The 17,405-nt window shown below is 39.6% G+C and overlaps 1 protein-coding gene across 2 annotated transcripts in view; it reads right to left on the bottom strand.

Annotated features, from left to right (window-relative positions):
- Positions 1–17,405, bottom strand: part of WASF3 (WASP family member 3) — a 43,645-nt gene that overhangs the window by 26,088 nt on the left and 152 nt on the right. The window contains exon 1 of one of the 2 annotated variants that reach the window (XM_089508206.1): positions 17,116–17,147. The exons of the other annotated variant lie outside the window; for it this stretch is intronic. The gene's annotated coding sequence lies outside the window, so the exon portion shown is untranslated. Of the gene's footprint in view, positions 1–17,115; positions 17,148–17,405 lie in introns of those variants that run through there. 2 annotated transcript variants of the gene reach the window in all.

The following is a 17,405-nucleotide window of genomic DNA, read 5'->3' on the forward strand; positions in this document are numbered from 1 at the left end:
AGAAAATCATTTAATACAGCTAAAGAGAGGCAACTTCTTTTATCAGGTATTAAGTCATTTCTCAAGTATTATCAAAGCAACTTAATAAACCCAGCCACAAACATAACCTACAATATATACTTGTCTTTGCCAAACCCTCTGAATTAAGATCTCTGTGATGAAGCTGTTAGCTTATAAAGGAAAGCTAGCACAGAAAAAATAAATCAACATTGTAACATTTGACAGCATCCACCAACTGTAATGAATTGTGACTATGTGGTTACTGAACTATTCAACTGCCCCACTTCAGCACAAATACTTCACATTGCTCTTCTTTCACAGTGACCAGATTACAGAACAAGGAAAGATACTAACAACTTAATCCTGTTCTTAAATGTTAGGGCTGTTTATCTGCACGTAGTATCTTCCAGATGGCTCTCAATGCATGAAAGGGGCCCATCAGGAAACAGAATGTACTTTCTATCATGTATTCTTCAGGGTTGTTGGGTTTTGTTTGTTTGGGGTTTTTTGGTATTAAATAAATTTTGACTCCATTCTGCATATTAAAAGCTTTCTCACTTTGCATGTGATGGTGTAATAGGTAATGCTTTCACAAAGTGTTGTGGAACATTGATATGTACCTCCCTAATGCCTCACAGAGGGACCCCAATTGCACCGGAGCTTCATAGGGTCTGGCACTAAAGCTGCTCTGAGTGGGAAACTAGCAAGTCTTGTGGGGGCACCACCCATCACAAGACTTCAGGCTGAGATCTTGCAGAAAATCTTACACAGGTCTCATGAGACTGGAAATTTCATGAGATCTGAGGCAAGATCTGGTGAGCCTATAAAGGCTTGCAGAGCTGGAAATTGGCCATTTTTGAACAACAATAAGCTTGGAAGCCAGGACCAAAATAGCTAGTAGCTGTTCAAGCAGAGACCAAAAGGTGAGCTGTTGTCCTTTACTTTTTCACTTTTTGTTTGTTTGTTTGTTTAAAGGGGCTTGTTGGGAGCTTTTGCTTATTTATGGCTGTGTGCTCTTTCTGAAGGGGCGAGTCTTCTGCTGAGCTAATGACCTGATTGGGGAAAGAACTAACAGCTACTAGCTCTACATATACCTGAAGCCTGTCCTTCAAGTTTACTGTATATACACATGTATAAGCCCAGAAATTTAAGTAAAAAAATTGACCCCAAAAACCTGACTCATCCACAGGTCCAAGTACTGTTCTTAGCTCTTATTTTAAAAGGAACCATCCCCTGATGAAAGGCAAGAGCATAACCTGTCCTGGAAGCACTCTCTCACCTCCTCCCCCATTCTCTCATCCATCCTGCCCTTAAGGTGAGCACAAACAGTTATGCCTGCTGGAATTTTGTAGATTATTTGTTATCATTTTCTTCTGCTTTGTCCTTTACATCCTTTGTTACATGTCCCTAAATTTTACCCTCAACCTATCCACAGGTCATATCAAAATCTACAATTTTGGCCCCAAAATTTGCCCCCAACTTATACATGAGGTCAACTTATAGTTGAGTATATACAGTAGTCTTGGAGGGCCAGCGGTGCAAAGCTTGCAGGGAACGTGATCAATTCAATAAACACTGAACAGAAGCTCTGCTAACAGGCATGTACGTGGATATTTTGTGGGAGAAACTTGAAGGTGAGTTCTTTTTAGTCCCTTCTCTAAGACTGCTAAATATGGATGGTGAGGAACCTGCTGCAGTTACCTGCAACACCTGTGGTATGTTTGTCTTCTTGCCAGTGAAAATGGGTAACTATACCTGTAGCTAAGCTGGTGGCCCTGTTGGAAGAGAAGATCCAGAAACTTTAGGACATAGTGTCTACTCTTCTGCATATTAGGGAGGAACAGGATTTCTTAGAGCAGAGCCAACTGTCCTGTACGGGGAACACACAGGGGAAGTTTCAGGGTGATGGGGAGAGATCATCTCCCATGCACAGGAGGTAGACACTTGGAGCAATGTGATACATAGAAGTAGAAGGACTAGGATTAATTCTATGAGCCTGAAACTACTGAATCAATTTGAAGCTCTCTTTCTTATCAGAGATGACAAGGAAAATGTAGGAAAACCTAGTAGATTCAGCATGTGGAATGGCCCCCAGCCGAGCCTATGAAGAGTTGTGGTGGTGGTAGGGGACTTTCCTGGAACAGATGACCACACATTCAGAATGCAGAGACGTAGTGGTAATGGGAATTTCAACTATTCTGGTGTTTGTTGGAAGTAAAAATCTGCTAAAAACGTAAGGTCCAACAAATTCCTCATTTGCCCTGCAGATAATTTCATTAGCCAGAAGGTGGAAGAGGCAACTAGGGGCCCAGCTATTTTAGATCTGATCCGAACAAACAGTGACGACCTGGTTAAAAGGGACGGGGAGAGCAGCAGGATCTGTAGGCGTGATCATGTTCTCTTGGAGTTTGTTGTACAGTGGAAAGAGGAAGCCAAGCATAGTCAGACATGCATTCTAGACTTTATGAAAGCTGCTTTCAGTAAACCTAGGGAAATACTGGTTACAATCTCATGGTCAGGAACACTAAAAGAGAAGGGAATTCAAGAAAGATAGCACAACTTAAAACAGTTCAAATGATAAGGAAAAATGGAAAGTGTCTCAAGAAACCAGGATAGATGACTAAAGAACTTCCAATTGAGCTAAGTTTTAAAAGGGACATGGAAAAAGAAATGGAAAAAAGAGGAAATCACCAAAGAAGAATTCAAACAAATAGCTAGCATGTGTGGTGAGAAAAATTAGAAAAGATAAAGTGCGGAATGAGCTCAAGCTTTCTAGAGAGGTTAAGAACAATAAAAAGGGCTTTTCTGGGTATGTCCGTAACAAAAGGAAAAGGAAATAGTAGGGCCATTGCATGGAGGCAGCGAAAAGGCAGAACTACGCAACACATTCTTTGCCTGAGTGAGAAGGAAGGAAAATGGTGCTTGACCTGAGGAGAATGCAGCAGATGACACAATAGGGAAAATGCAGCACAGAATAAGTAAAGACGTAGTACAGGAATACCTGGCTACTCTAAATGAACTCAAGTCACCAGGGCCAAATAAATTACATCCAAGGGTATTAAAAGAAATAGCAAATGTAATCTCAGAGCCACTGTCAATAGTCTTTGAGAATTCTTGAAGAACAGGAGAAGTCCCACTATACTGGAAGAGGGCAAATACTGTCTCAATTTTCAAAAAGGTAAAAAAGAGTACCCAAACAATTACCTCCCAGTCAGCATGACATCAATACCCTGAAAGATTCTAGGGCAGATTATTAAACAGACCATCTGTAATAATTTAGAAATGAATGACATTATCATTACATGTCTGTTAAGGAAAATGCAACATGGGATATACAGTGATAGAAATAAAACATGTATGTGAGAGTCACTATGACTAAGCAAAAGCAATTAAGAAGCCACACAGGTGTAAAAGCTAATGTAATTTAGCAAGTCCAAAATGCCAAGGACAGAAATGTAGAGTGTATAATTGAAAGCACCTGAGAATCATTAAGTGGACAAGGTGAGATGATGAAATCATTAACTATGAGAACCAATCAGAATGGATGTACACGCCCACTGGGTGGAAACTGACTAAGTGGGTGGTGTTTTACAATGGCTATAATAATTGCTATGATTCCCAATGTATTTTGTGGGTAGTTGTTGGATAGTTGTGGAGTTTTGTGAGTAGTTTGGAGATTGTGATTTGTGAGGGCATTAGTATTTGTATATAGTAGAATAAAGTAGATCTTTTATATAAGACTACTGAGTTGTCTGGTGTCTTAAGTGAAGATACAAGAGCCAGCAGGATCCTGGAGAAGTGTGAAGACTTCTGTGGAGCAAGAGTGAGAAGGCTTGGAGAGTTTGTCAGGGTCTTCAGCCTATTCTCTGAAACTCTGCTGCTTTAGAGCAAAGCTTTAACCACTGGCCAAAACTGGTCAGCTCCGGTGCATAACAAGGTGGTGAGTTAGAGCCAGAGGTGAAGAGCTACAACTCCCATCATCCCTGACAATGTCAACATGGATTTCTCAAAAGCAAGTCAAGCCAGGCTAATCTAATCTCTGTTTTTGATAAAATTATCAGCTTGGTAGATGAAAGGAATGCTTGGAATATCTTGATTTCAAGTAAGGCCTTCAATGAGGTTTCCCATAACAGCCTTGCAAACCAATTAGTAAAAGGGCTAGAGAATGCTACTGTTAGTGGATTTGTGATTGGTTGAAAGTCTGAAACCCAAAAAGTGTTCATCAATTACTCCCCCTGCATGGCAGGAGGTTGCACTTGATAGCCTTTAAGGTCTCTTCCAACTCTCTGAGTCTATGAACTGCTTTCAAAAGAAAATACTACCTGATCTCTTTCCAAAAGCAGTTATTTGTAGTGATATTAAATATGCAAACTACCAATTGCCCAAGCAGTATATATATATTTAAAGATATAATGGTGTAAAAGATGTTTGAAATCATATGAACTAGAACATGTTATACAACTACAGCTAACCAATTTCAAGATTTCCCAGCTCACAAAGCCTTTGTAAGCATGGAGACTTATTTTTTGTGTATTACAAGAGATTATCCCACGGGGACAGGACTTCATTATCTCGTCCCTGTCCCATCCTTCCCACATGATCACAGGAAAGACTTTCAGACGATGTTGCGCTTATCAGGACATTATCCCATCCAGAAAGCGCGAGTGACAGCGATCATGCAAAAGGCTTTCATATGATGTCACTCTGATCCTGTCATTATCCCATCACTGAAGTGGCATTGCCTGGCATTTTGCATTAATGGGAATTCATGTTAATGTAATGCTACTTCAATGACAAGATACTGACAGAATCAGCACTATGTTATGAAAGGCATTTGCACAATCGCTGTCAAGGATGGGGTAAGGATGGGGAGCAATCCCATCTCTATGCCACCTGGGTATGATAAATCTCCACAGTATTTTCTAAGGAAGATGGTGGTTTGAAAGAGAAATAAAATGGAGTATAATGAAAATTATAATCAAGCAGAAAACAGACAACTAGGCCACCTGATGCACTGAAGCAACAAATCGTGATGCAGAATCAATGCAATCTACCCTCAAAGGAAAAACGGGGGACATTCTGGTCATTGAAATAGTAAGCCTGTGTACAAGACATACATGCACACCACAACAGGAAAATTGGAATTAAAGCATTTTTTCTTGTGCCCCTAACAGTACATGACACCCTAAACTAGTTCAAATATCTTCCAAAACACTGCACTATAACAACAATAATATTTATTTTTTACCCACCTCTCCCAATGGATGGGGGGAGCAACAACAGATTAATATAATAAAGCAAATGCAACATGAATTAAAACACACACATCAAGTAAAAAGAACAAATAAGAATAATACATATTAAAACAATTAATCCATATTTAAAATTCATCATTTAAACTTCACAATTTAAAAAGAATGGGTTGGCCTGCTGGAAGAGATTGGTCTTTCATGTCATTTTAGAACAGCTTAGTCAGTTGTTGAATCTTTTCTGGCAGGCTGTTCCACAATCTAGGAGCAGCTAAAGTAAAAGTCCTCTGGCTGCCAGTTACCAAACTAGTCCTGGGCTGCACCTACACTGCAGAAATAATCCAGTTTGACACAGATTATACAAGAGGAGGCAATTCCATAGGTAACCAGGACCCAAACCATATAGGGCTTTAAAGATAAAAACCAACACTTTGTACTTTGCCTGAAAACTAATTGGCAGCCAGTGGAGTGATTTTAATGTTGGTGTAATATGCTCACTCCTAGATGTATGAGTAACCAATCTGGCTGCCATGTTTTGAACTAACTGAAGTTTCTTGGTACAGAGGTAGCCCAATATAGAGCACATTGCAAATATCCAGCCTTGAGGTTCCCTGCACATCTGTAGGTCTTTCAGCATTAGGAAGGGGCACAGCTGGCATAACAGATGATGCTGATAGTAAGCACTCCTGGTTATTACATCTATCTGAGCTGTCATTCAAACTGATGGATCCAGAAGCTCTTTCAGGAAGAGGTATAATCCCATCTAGGACTAGTTTTAAGAAGATAAAAGAGTTGAAACTATGCAGCATGGAGGAAAAAGAAACTGAACAGTAAGTGTTTTTGTATTCTGTTATCTCCTTCCTCAATAATTTGCCAAATTAAGTTGATACTATTATTTAATTTTCATTTTAAGCACTGAATATTAAATAAACTTTATAACCTGTATCTACCTGGTAGAACTTAATTATTTACAATTCTTCTATCCCTGGCCTTCCTTGGAAATATAAGCGTAAGACTGTTTACAAGTATTATGTTTGCATTTTTAGAAGATATTTTACAATATCTTAAACAAGTAACTTATTCACAGAAGTCACAGACTTCTATTTATTAAGTGATATTAAGTGATACTTTTCCTTTTTTCTTCACAGCTTTAAAATTGGTCTTTCCTGAGCAAAACAAGTGCATAAGCGTTTTTCTGGGCCACATCCTTTGCATGACTTCAAAGACTTCCATTAGGGATTAAGTTCCATGAGTGATAATTCACTTAAGAGCAATAAAAAGATACATGCGTAATCAATATCATCAAGGTTAATGAGAAAAATGCAAGCACTGAAGCTTACAAGAGCAAGACAGACAAACCCACTGGAGAGTTACAAGTAATAACTAAAGTACAGCAAAGTATAAAATGTTCATTTACTGTTTGCTGTAGACAACACAGTCAGGTTTGCTATGACATATAATTTTATTAATATCTTTCTAACATTGACAGAGCTGTGAATAAATATGCAAGATAGTGATACATCAATAATCACACCATCTATACTAGACTTGCAGCAATATTGAACAGTGTTTTCATACTGAACTGTATGAAACAATATACATAATATATAATACGCAGATTATATATGATAATTTTACACAATGGGAATCATCCCTAATTTTACAAGGCACAAACGTCGTACAGCTAAAAAGAGATACATACACACAAGTGATCAGCACTGTTACAACACCAGCCTATTCCTGATGCAGGTATGCACCCTTCCCTAACTGCCCAAATAATGTCCAAACAGCAGCTTTAGAGTACTGTAAATGGTTGTCATGTATAGAATGCTACGCTGCTTTTAAGTGTAAAACCATATCTCACTAGCCATGATTAAGAAAGAATCAGAAAGACAGTGAGGACAGAACCATAATGTATCAGTTTCTTAGGGTGTGTCTACACTCTAGAAATAATGCAGTTTGACACCACTTTAAGTGCTATAGCTCCATCATATGGAACCCTTGGATTTGTAGTTTTATGAGATCTTTGGCCTTCTCTGACAAAAAATGCTAATGCTTCACAAAACTGCATATCCCAGGATTCTGTTGGATGGAGCTATGACAAAGTGGTGTCAAACTCCATTATTTCTACAGTTAGATGCACCTTTCGTTATGCTAAAAAATACATTCATCTCATGAAAACAATGTTTTGGGGGGCTGAAGCACTACATTTTTATGCTTTGAAAGTAACAGACAAATATAAAAATAAACCAATGAGATGTGAAAAGTAAACGCATTGCTCTTTGATTCTAGCGTCAAATACATTTTCTTTTGTTATAGGAAATGAGATCTGTAAGAAGTGTATCACTTCATACTTAACACAATAGAGAATTTCCAAAGGCATACAGAAGGCAGTATTTAAAGGATCTATCTGTATGCAGTCCATGCCTAAAACAAATTGTAAAGCTAATATGTAGCCAAATAGGCACAAAGGCTATTCAGCAGTATGAGCATTTTGTCCAAGTTCTTTCAGTTAATTGTGTAAAAGAACCAAGCATAAGAACCATCACAGCTTTGAGTAGAAGCCCTTCCTCAATTTCTCTCCCACATGAATGGCGGCTATTTGTTGAATTATTATTTATCTACTCCCAATACTACAGAGAACTGCATAAAGTCACAAACACATACAAAAAAGACATGGAGAGTACTCTCTACCTCTTTCACACTCTCCATTTTTTATTTATTTGTAATCTAACTTGACAGTTATTTCAGCTTTAGAGCAGAGTGAAAATGCTTTATGTAAATAAATTTAGCATCAATAAAATAAGAGATTGTGATGTGTTATTTTTAACATGCTGAGGAGAGAGTAACTGAGAACTGTGGCTCGCCACCTTCCACAAGAACAAATGCAAAGTGAATAAAATTAATGAAACAATTAAAATTCCCTACAAAAGCAACAGCTATTTTAGTCATGGTCCATTTTTAAAAGCTTGAATATAACATAAAGATGTTCTAATTATCCAGATCTTATCAAATGAATTAAGTATTATACAGAGTCCGATCTTGCTATCCATAGGGGATCAGTTACGAACCCCCCTGCGGGTACCAAAAAAAGGGACCTCAACTCCTGTTGTTCCTGATGGCAGGGGGACATGCGGCTGCCCGCCAGCACATACAAGTGCCGCCATTGGAGACAACAGGGTTTGCTGTCTGCGGATGCTTAAATCAAAGTGGGGTAATAGGCCCCACTATAGTTGTTTATTTTATATTCCATTTTTCTCCCAAAATGGGATCCAAAGGAACTCTTTTCCTTAACACTGGAGTTAAATTATTAAAACAACTGCTGTGTGCCCTCAAGATGTTTCCAACTTACATAGACTCTATCACAGGGTTCTCTTAGCAAGATCTGTTCAGGGGAAGTTTGCCCTTGCCTTCCTCTGAGGCTAGGAGAGTGTGTTTGCCCAAAATCCCACAGTGGATTTCATGGTTAATCATGCATTCAAAACCTGGTCTCCAGAGTCTTAGTCAGACATTGAAATCACTATACCATGCTGCTGGCCCTCTAATTAAAGCAATAGATAGCACAAAACTATTTTTAAATAATCAGCCATGTTAAATGCATTAATTTGAAACTGCCAATTGAAATATTATAATAATGACAATAATTAAAAGGACTTCTGCAACAGATTCCTACTGGTAAAAAAAAAAGCTGGGACAAGATGGCATTCCAGTCTGGGAGCAGCCTCCGAAAAGGCTCTCTCCCATGTTCTTCCCAATGTGCCTGCAATGGTGGTGGCATTTCATGCCAAGAATCTTAAAAATCAGGCAGGCACAAAAGATATTGTATTTGAATTAGTCTAGACCCAAACTGTATAGAACTTCATCAGTTATAATCAGCACTTTGAATTGTGCCCAGAAACAAAGCATGAGCCAGTTAACCTGTTTGAACAAGGGAGTTATATTTTCAATGTAAACTACAGCAAAACAGTAACTAACAGTGAAGGTTCTGTAGCTGTGGATGGTTTGTTTAATAGTTATTCTCTCAGCTTTTATCCTCGAACAGCAGGTCAACTGGCAGGCACTTTTTAAAAATGTACTTAAAACAAATGCCACTGATGACTGCTCCTTGTTCCTTCCAAACCATATGGACAGCAGGAAAAAAAACTCTGTGAAGTAAGAAGCTTTCATGGCCGAAATCCATAGCTTTTTGTGGTTTTTTCGGGCTATGTGGCCATGTTCTAGAAGAGTTTCTTCCTGACATTTCGCCAGCATCTGTGGCTGGCATCTTCAGAGAAGAAACTCTTCTAGAACATGGACACATAGCCCGAAAAAACCACACACACACACAAAAAAAACACACATTTGTTCTTCTGCTCAGTTTGTTTCATATCTGCTGCAAGGTTTTGGAGCAAGCATCACACACTCCTTCCATTTTTAACAGATTTGCATAAAGGACATTACAGGCAGACATCAGTTAACAAAGCCTCTAATAAGGAATCTCCTTTTTACAAATTCCTCCTACACATGTCTAATTCCCCTTTTCCTCTTCTGTCTAGCTAGCTTTTTATATAAAAATTGCCTGCCCCACACCCACCCCTTGTTAAAAAGCAAGTTTGTAAATGTGGCCACCAAAAGGGAAATCCCAACACAGGTGGAGGCTAGTTTTTAAAAAATCACCACTGGATACATTTTAGAAGAAACTTTCGAGTAGTCTTTAAAAGGCTCAAAATAGATTTAGCCAAGAGTAGCCTGTCCTGGTTGGTGCATTTCACATTGTTAGTTTTGAAGAAAAGATTTGCTGAACTATCTTCAACTACTCTTCTTTTTGGTGGTGCAGAAACCCATCCTTTCCATATAATATCTGCCACAATAGTACCAAATTTTCTTTTAAAGGAGTTATGCCAAGAACACATCTAATTTGTTAACAGAGATACACTTGTACAATGAAATAAATCCTGAACTACCAGCAAAACAGAGACTTCCTGGATTTTATTACAGATTTTATCACCATCAATTACTAGGTTGTCAATGAGTTAGTCTTCCGATCACTGTATCTATCAATGCCCGAGCAGGGCTACTGAGGACCAGGGCTCTCTTTCATAGGGTGGCCATAATTCAATGACACCTTGAGGGCAAACAATGACCGCACACAGTGGGGAGTTCTCCCCTTTTAGAATGTATCATTTCATACAAATACTTATTAACACTGGAAGCTGCCAGTGGAAGATGGACTTTTACTGCCACTGGTTCATGAAACCCAGTACTGTCAACTCTGACTGGTGGTGGTTCTCCAGGATTTCTGGCAGGATAGCCCTCCCTGGAGGCACCTAATGGTCTCATAACTAAGGTTCAATCTTGCATATCTTTGGAAAATTAGGTAAGATGTGTTCAGGGGGGTATGGTGGTACATTCAAATGTAACTATAAATTATTGTTTATCTTTGTATGAAGGAACTTGGAGCTCACCAACTCTCCCTTTGGCATAGGCACTTGAATTTAAATCCCCCAAAGCAGGGATCATCCTTAAGCCATCAAGACATAACTGCTTACAGTGTGTCCTACAAGACAACCTCAGTATTGAGATTGCATCACTATTGTTGTTGTACACCTTGTTTCTCTTTCATGGGGACCCTGAGATGGGGTTTTCTAAGGTTGAGAGTGTGTGACTTGCCCAAGGTCAGCCAGCAGGTTTCCATGGCTGAGTGCTGATTCAAACCCTAGTCTCCAGAATCACATACCAATGCTCAAACCACTATGCCACAGTGGATCCATTGCATTATCAACAGCAAGCACAGCGCTTAAAGCGGTTATTAAGTGCATTATCAACCCAACCTTATTTTAAAGACTAGACCAAGGAGTTTTTAATATTCTTTGAAAATGCTAATTTCCTATTTATGTAATTTAGATGTCCACATCTTCTTCCATTTCTTTTCTAATGTCAGTGATTTAGTGTCACAAATGCTGAAGATGTTCTCTGCATAATCAACTGTGAGACAGTGGGTTGATGTGAGTCTAGGACTGCGGAATACACCAGGTAAGAGGGAAGAATATATGCAGACATAGATCTATTCCCATCCATTTCATAGCTTTCTGCATGAATTTCCTGAAGCTACCAGCTTGAATCTATTTTTCCTTGAAAGTACATGAGACAGTAAAATCTGTTGAAAGAGAAATGTCTCGCTAAGTTAAAGCAGCCACAGATAACGTTGACATATCTGTAACAGTGCCTTGGGAAATGCACCCATCCATCTACAGTACTCATAAGCTAGATCTGCCATTAATCTGTGCTGTCTGCTATTGATGTCACTAGTAGCTACATCATAGTGCTTTTGCTGCAAATAGACACACACATGCATGACAGTTGCTATTCTTATAATTCCAAATACACCAGCATCAAATTGAAATGTTGTCAGGAGCCTACTTTCAACAGATGTACACAGGAGAGAGTACATAAAGAGATACATTCATGTCCTCATCTCCTGTTTAATAGTGGGAAAACTGTTCTATAATAAACTACTCCCAGAAGTGTATGAAACCTCTGCGGGAAAGTCAGTATAGAATAAATGGTAAGTGGTCATGTCCCAGTGACCCAATACTGTCAAGAAGGCAAATTCAACTCAGGCATCATAATAAACTGTGTTTTTACAATGCAACATAAATTGTAAAGCTATTTTGCTTACTTTTTATCTTTCACTATTTCAGATTTTCCAATTGTGGTTTGTCAGTTAATAGCAAATCACGGTTGGAAAATTCAGACATGATGCAAACCGTAGTAACTCACGCTATCAAACCCACCCCCCACCCCCCAATGATCTCCTCCCCTACAGTATCTTTAGTAATGTTTGTTGTACTAATGTTACTCATAAATAATAATTTCCATATATGACTGAATGTAATGATAATAATTGTGAGATAAAACTAGCAAAATTTAAATTATAGCTTTAAATTTTAACAACATACACAGCCTAAGTGTGTTTACCTGTACATAGTTAAGTGCAAATTTGATAAGATCTTATGTTAAGAAAATTTAAAAATAAAAAATATATATTTTTAATTTTTTTTAAAAAAATAAAAATTTAATGTAAAAAACCCTGGGGCCTCTACTTTCTCCTCGCACTGAGCCTCCTCCCACTCACACCATCTCTTCAGTGTTTTAAAGGAAGAACACCACAATCTGTTTCTGCCCAAAGGCAGATGTTTGGGGAGCAGTTGTGCCAAACACGCCCTTAAGAGTATTACCTGGTGTGGCCCGCACCTCCTTAGTAATGCCACTCACTGGCTTAGATATTTAAAATTCTCTGCCAGAGAACATTAGTGCCATACTGAACTACAAATCTCAGTATTCTTTAACATGTGGGCATGGCAGTTAGTGGCATCGAAGTACTACAACTGCGTACTGTGAAAGAGACCTTACAATAGGGCTACAGAAACATATTTTGGTGTGTCTGCTATATAGAATGTCATAAATAAAAACTCACCTGGGAAAGAGCAGGGAAAGAACTGTCTACTCTAGCCAATACAACTGTTGCTGTGCACGCCTGTCTACAACTAGCAAGGTATGGACCAGCTTCCTCCAGAATCCCTCACTGAGATAATGTGGCAGAATTCAAAGATATAGCTGTGTTAGTCTGCAGAATCAGTATAGCGAGAGATCTTGTAGCACCTTTGAGACTAACTGAAAGAATTAAGTTGGCAGCATAATCTTTCCTAGACTTCAGTCTACTTCCTCAGATGAACAAAAGCATCTGAGGAAGTAGACTGAAGTCTTGAAAGCTCATGCTGCCAACTTCTTTCTTTCAGTTAGTCTCAAAGGTGCTACAAGATCTCTCTACATACTGATAAAATATGGTTAACAAAACAGAGAAAATGAGAAAGCAGGTAAGCCTGCCTCGCCAGCTACCTCTATAGTATATTAAAAATATATATATCCATCTATAAAGATGGAACAATCAAAACAGAAATCATAAGTGGAGGTTGGTGATCAAAAAAGTCACCCCTGAATGCATTTTGGAAGAAGCTTTCAAGTGGTCTGTAGAAGATCCAAAGAAAAAAATGTCTGCTTATTCAAGGCTTACATTACTTGTTAATTCATTTCACACTTGCATACTTTCTAGCTTTGAAGAAAATGTTTGCTGAAATATGTTGAACTACACCTCTTTTTGTGGCATAAAGGCATATCCTCATTCTTCCCGTGTTATTTCTGCCTCTGGTATCAAATTTTCTGTTAAAAGCAGTAATGCCGAGAAAAAACATCTACTTTGTTATATGAGGCATACTCTGCATTAGTTAGGTCTCCATGCGTGTTTCATATCTTGCAGTCTACCTCTAAAATATTTCAACCCCTCAGTTCCCAGCAATTTATACAGCTTTCCATTAGTTTCCACATTGCGAAGTCTGATTAATCAACTAAAAGCTCCAGATTGACACAACAAGCAGCAGAAGAGTGACTTTTTTAAAAAATATCGAAAACCATAGTTGTAGTAGGGAATCAAGAGAGTGCGGGCTCACTGATTTTATCTCCTACCCAATATACATACCATATACATTGGCCCCTCCCCTTACGCGGGGATCCATTCTGGAACCCACCATGTAAGAGAAAATCAGCGTATGCTCACACCCCAAAGGAAACAATGGGCCATTGCTTATATTGTCACGCAGCTTCCACATAAGCAGGAAGCCGCATATGGTGCGGCCACATATGGCGCAGGCACACTGTATACTCGACCGTAAGCTGACCTCATATAAATTGAGGGCAGATTTGGGGGCAAAATTTTGGAATCTGATATGACCCATGGATAAGTAGAGGGTAAAGCTTAGGGGTATGTAACAAAGGATAAATCTAAAGGATGAAGCAAAGGAAAACAATGCCAAAGAACTTACCAAATTCCAACAGGCATAACTCTGCCGACACTAAAGGCTGGATGGATGAGAGAGTAGAGCAGGGGGGTCAGTTCTTCCATGACAAAATATGCCTTTGCCTTTTACAAGGGGTGGTTACTTTTTATATCATTAAAGTACAGTGATTACATTCACTCATGGATACATCAACTCAGTTTTTGAGGGCCAAGTTTTGGAATAAAATTTCTGAACTTATACATGAGTATATACAGTGTACACACTGATCACCAAACTTTTTCATACAAGAAAACTTTCTAATGGATCTTAGGAAAGCACACAAGCAAAAGCTCCAGGTAAGAACATTTAAAGCTATTTTAAAGAACGCTTCTATACAAAGAAAAATACCATAAGAAAAAAGAATGAAATAAAATACATTTAAAAAGTTGCACCAACTTTGTTACATGAGGCATACATCTACACTGTGAATTAGTTAGGCCTCCTGCAAGTTTCACATCTTGCAGTTTATCTCTAAAATATTTCAACAGCCTCAATTCCCAACAATTTAGGTCCAAAACACACTGCAGAAATAATCCAGTTTGAGACCGCTTTAACTGCCTTGGCTCAGTGCTAGGGAATTCTGGGAATTGTCATTTACTGTGGTACCAGAGCTCTCTGATAGAAGAGGCTAAATGTCTCATAAAGGTGATGGTGCGCAGATGCAACTTCTCATAACTCCCTATCATCTGAGATTAATTTTTAAAAAGAAAAGAAAATACTACAGTTGCCAGAATTCCTTAGCACTGATCCAGGGCAGTTAAAGCAGTCTCAAACTGGATTGTTTCTGCAGTGTGTTTTGGACCTGAGATAGCTTTCTTTTAATTTTCACATTGCAAAGTCAGCTTAGCCACCTGAAAGCTCCGGAGCAACCCAACAAGCAGGAAAAGAGTGGTTTTAACACACACACACACACACACATCCCTCCACATTCGCTGGGGTTAGGGGCACCATAAATGTGGAAAAACCGCAGATAACAAAAGCACTATTTTTTTCATTTGAGAGAACACCTCTCTAGGAATCACTAGGTCCTCCAAATGCAACTCTGTGGTCAACATCTGCCAGACACTGACCATAGAATTGCGCTGGAGGAGCTACAAATGCTTAGAGGAATGTTCTCTCTAGGAATCTCTTAAGTCCTTCAGTGCCACTTTTGGTTAAAGTTGGCCACAGAGTTGTGATGGAGGACCTAGATATTCCTGGAGAGAACATATTAATAAAATCTGTGAATAATCAAACCTGAAAAGTCAAAGCCACAAATGTGGAGGGACGAGTGTACACATCACATACTACACACAGGCACTAGTTGTAGTAGAAAGGTGGGGAGCCAAAACGAGTCCCTGCAGTGTTTCCTGTTTTCAACACTAGAGAACTGCAAACTGCTGAAGTTGAGGAGAGACAGAGTCGAGATATTCTACCAGAGCACTTCTTACATTTCATTTTTCTTTCATTCTAATTTGTGGGCACAAAAGAGGAGCTTTGACCAGTGGTTGGGGGGATCTGAGGGAGGGGGGAGAAGACAACACCAAGGAAAAGCCAAACCTCAGTGATGGAAGGACTAGTCTTTTCATCATGGAGAAAGGGCCGCCTGCAAAAGCGGGTCACAAAAGCCCCTGGGGCGCCTTGATGTGTTTGTGGGGAAGGGGGACAAAAGTGGGGGAGGGCTGGGAGCCATCTCTCCCTGCCTCACATCTCCATACAGACCCACTTCCAGTAAAGGAGAAAAGGAGGGTGAGTGTATGGAAGAGTGGCAACTCTTTCTGAGAGGAAAGGAAGATAAGCAGCTTCGAAAGACAAGGAAACATACTGTATGCAGGAGAGTTGCCTTGTGGTCTGAATGTTGGGACTACAACTCTGGAGACCAGGGCTTGATTCCCAGCTCGGCCATGTAAACCCACTGGGGAGTTTATCACATTGTGGCTAACTTTGGCATTAAAGACAGATTAAAGTGCATTTAAAGCATCCCACAAATAAAGTGAAAATGGCAAGAATAATTATCACACGCAATTGTGCAAATAAAGTGATGTAGGAAACACATTCTCGCCGAAATCCCAAAAGTAAAAAGATGCACATTAATGCTTCTTTGTGACCACTTCAATGGCAGGTTTTTGTGTGACGCTGTCTGAAATCGTTTCGCATAGTTACGTGATTTTTCTGGGATGTTCACAGGAGAAACTCCCAATAAACTCCTGGGTGAGTCTTAGGAAAGTCACACTCTCTCAGCCTCAGGGGAAGGCAATGGCAAACCTCCTCTGAACAAATCTTGCCAAGAAAACCCCAGGATAGGTTCGCCTTAGGGTGACCATAGGTCAGAAACGAGTTGAAGGTACGCAGCACACACAGGGCTCTTTCACAACCACAACAGCAACAACAGTCTTGTGAGATATGACTGAGATCAAATCAAAGTAACTTCAGTAAAGTTATTTCAAGTGGTGTACAAAAAGCAAATCAAAGGAATGGCATAGAAATTGAGAACTAGTGTGTTGCAGTGGTTTCAGTGTTAGACTAAGACTCTGGGGACCAGGGTTCAATTCACAGCTAGGCCATGAAACCCACTGGGAGACCTAGGCCAAGTCACACTCTCTCAGCCTCAGCAAAAAGCAATGAAGGGAAGGCACACAACAACAAACAAACAAGTCCCAGGAGAGCACATTTTGGGTTGGGAAGTGTTCATCTACCTCCACATCCATTGCTCACGTTTGCTCAAGTTTGAAAGGCACACCAACAACAGCAAGCCGACATGACGAAAGTACAACAACACCCAGAATCCACCACCAAAGAGGGATCTCGTCATCCGACGAACCCAAACGCACGAAAAACATACACAAAATACAAGTTTGAAATACAAACCTGAAACACCAATTTGAAATACAATAAGATGTTTTGGGGAAAGTACAATAACACCCAGAATCCACCACCAAAGAGGGATCTCTTCCTTCAATCAACCCAAATGCACAAAATACATGCACAAAAATACAAATTTTTGAAATACAAACCTGAAATACCAACTTGAAACACAACAAAAACAACAACAGTCCCTTGTTGGCTGGCATAAGAAAGTACAGCAACTCCCAGCATCCACCACGCAAAAGGGGTCCCTTGTATTCGAGTTGGCCTCTTTGGTGGTGGATTCTGGGTGTTGTTGTACTCGAAGGACAAGGTGACAGGAAACCAGGTCCTTTGGCTTCAAATCTCCCTTATGACGGGAGAGAACAGCCACATCCACCCCCCTCCGAGTCCAACTGGCCTCTGCCCCGCTTTATAAGGCGCTTATAAAGGAGAGGGG

The sequence above is a fragment of the Sceloporus occidentalis genome, unplaced genomic scaffold (assembly GCF_023333645.1).
Source record: "Sceloporus occidentalis isolate IW3139 unplaced genomic scaffold, rSceOcc1.0.p SCAF_2, whole genome shotgun sequence".
NCBI classification, from domain to species: domain Eukaryota; kingdom Metazoa; phylum Chordata; class Lepidosauria; order Squamata; family Phrynosomatidae; genus Sceloporus; species Sceloporus occidentalis.